Below are 3,100 nucleotides of genomic sequence, written 5' to 3' on the forward strand. Positions count from 1 at the left end.
GCAAGTGATGCACAATGCAATTGCCCCCCCCCCGCCACCCGATGCCCAGCCAGTCCCCGAGCAGCGGCCCTCCCGGCCAGCTTCCCCCAGTTTATGTACTGAGCATGACGTCACATGGTATGGAATGTCCCTTTGGCCAGTTTGGTTGTGCCCCCTCCCAGCTTCTTGTGCACCTCCAGCCTTCTCAGTCGGTAGAGCATGGAAAACTAAAAAGTCCTTGGCTAGTGTAAGCACTACCTAGCAACAACTAAAACATCAGTGCCTTATCAATTTTGTTCCCATCCTAAATCCAAAGCACAGCACTGTACCAGCTACTAGGAAGGAAATGAACTCTATCCCTGCCGAAACCAGGACAGAGTTGAAAGACCTGGGTGAGAATTATATTGGTATAAAATGTTAGCATTATCTAAGGTGTTTACACAGTGTAGTGAAAGGTACTAAACGCAACTTAAAAACCTTGGTTCTGGAAGAAGGCTAAATTGGGAAGGGATAAGTGGTTCCAAGAAGTTCTTAGAGTAAATGCAAGAGCTAAATACTATAGCCTGCTCTTCTTATTCCGTCGCAGAGAAGCTGCTCTTCTACTGCCATAGTCCCAATGTTAAGGACACTCTCTTAGTTTTGCTGGCTAACTCCATCTGCAAACACCAGTTCCATAAAACATAGTTATCCTGGAGGTAAGGTACCTCACTTGCCGATATCAAAGGGTATGTTTCTGAGACATCATAACTCAATAGCATTAAATGGTGAAAAATGGTTTGAAGGTGCTGTAAAAAGAAGAAGCTGGCATGTTTGAAGATACATTACAAGCTTGTATTGTATGCTGGAGTGCACCAGGCAGTGCAATTTTAAACATGGTTACCAGCCTCTGTTAATTAATATCAACTGCGCTTTTCAGTTAGTTCAGAGCAGCTTGTATTAGCAAGCAATGTTGATTGGCTTTCAGTATAGAGCACATGGCAATTTTTGAGCGGCTTTTGGGAATAGAAGTGTAGGCTTCACAGAGTATACGAAGTCCCCCAGGACCGCATTTATTTTGTTTCCAAAGTGACCGGTTACTGCAGCATCCTGCCATCAACGCAGAAACTAGCAGATCTGCTGCGGGCAAAATAACAGAAAAGGTCATCTGTAGATTGCAGAGGAAGTGCCCTGCATCAAAGTTAAGTACTCAGTAACTCTCATTAGGAATTTTATCCGTAGAGTAAAATACCACAGCAACAAATTATGGGATACTACTTTTTAATAACGCAGGTACTGTTGCTTTGTGTTCTTGTATGAGTCATATAAATATTTGTGCACACTTCAGTTTCTCTGTAACAGTCACGTGACTACATATTTCCTAGAAAAGTCAAAGTGGCTTGGCTATGAATTGCTGAGAAAAGTCCTGTGTAAATGCCAAGTACATCTTTATAAACGTTAGAAGCATTATATGGCTTTTGAGTCTAAGGGTTATATAATTGCTACTGAAAGCAGGAACCTAAATGTGAAGTGATCATCGAGCTAATTAACACAATTTGCAAGACGAGGAAACGTGAAAACTACTTGAGCGGTATGTAGTTAAGTTATGGTGTGATTAATAACGTATGCTGAGTATCTTCAAGTGTTCACTGCATATTTGTGCAAGATATTTTACATTTGTTGACTGATAAGAATACCTGATTTGCAAAGTGTTTCCTAAGGGGGTCCTGCTCACTTCTGACGTCCTGTGTTCCCCTTTTCATTTCCCATCTAAGTGTTTCAGGATTAGCGGACTATTGCATCATCCACACTTGTCATCTGTTTCTTACCCTTAAGAAGCCTGAAGAGTTGTCCTTGTAAATACAAATTCTCGCAAACATGAAATGAGTAATTGTTACGAATCGGTCTAAGCAGTTTCACTGTATTTTAGAAATCTCTATATGGGCCGTGTTTCAGGGTAAGTACATGCAAAGACTCAACAAAATTGTAAAGTAATAAGAAACATCAGAGACGGACAATGAACCAAAATAGTACATAAAGTCACATTTTCCTTCTGTGTGTGAATGACAACACTGCACTCTGTCAGACTGAGCTCTGCGTTGGGATTGCTGTTAACCTTCCAGTTACCACGAAGTTAAATCTTACTCTGCAGGGTTTGAAAATGGCGGCTTCGTGTGTGTTTAATAACATCTGCGTCTCTGTGTTCAGTCAAGGCATGCACGGCTGCTGCGTGTTCTACGAAGTATTTAGATCTAGCACTAGATCCAGCATTTAGAGCGACAGGTACGGCCTGGGAACTCTGAAGAGTTGGCACGCCGCTCTCGCAGGCGATAGCCCTGTGAACTCTCCTGCATGCCTCTGCCGACGCCGGGGATAGGGGTGCTGGAAGGGCTTTCGTCTCGCCGTCCCACACGCTGCTCGCTCCTCTTCGAGAGCTGTTAGCAGGACGGTTTCCCTCGTGAAGTACTACAGAGTCTGACCTGTGGTGAATGCTCGCTCAGTTACTGGCCTCCCGCTACTTTTGGGAGAGTCTTGCCATGAATAGCGCGTGTATGTGCCAGTTAACTGAGTAAATGTTATGTAACTCACACTTCAGAAAAAGAAACACTGTCAATTCAGTTACGCTTTAAGGTTTGACTCTGTACATTTCTACCTGACAGGTCTATAGGTTTTGGTACAGTTGGTAATTTACAGTGACACATTTTTAAACTCATTGTAAATGGAAAACATTTCCAGGGTATTACTGCTTTGCACTAGGACGAGTTTGCACTTTGCTCATCATCAAGTTGGGCTACAAAGTGAAACTGGTGGTTTTCCACATGCACGGCGCGGAGTTAGTGGCAAGCCGTGTTTAAAAAAAAAAAACAACGCCCAAACGACCAAAACCGAGAAGAATGAAAACTCTGTCGCTTTCTAATAATTTAAGGTGATCTTGGTAATAATTTGTCGACATATATATGTCGACAGGATATAACGCGACATTTTCCAGAAGACAAGAGGCTTTTCTTTTCAGAGTGAGATTCCTCCGCCCCAACCGCCCGGTAGCTGTGGGACCCGCCCGGCACCGAGCCCTTCCACCGCTGCGCTCGGGAAATGTGAAATGAGTTTGCCCGTCGTGAGAGGCGGCGGCAGCGCCGCCTGCAGT

This window comes from Pygoscelis adeliae, unplaced genomic scaffold, assembly GCF_000699105.1.
Source record: "Pygoscelis adeliae isolate BGI_AS28 unplaced genomic scaffold, ASM69910v1 Scaffold186, whole genome shotgun sequence".
NCBI lineage: Eukaryota > Metazoa > Chordata > Aves > Sphenisciformes > Spheniscidae > Pygoscelis > Pygoscelis adeliae.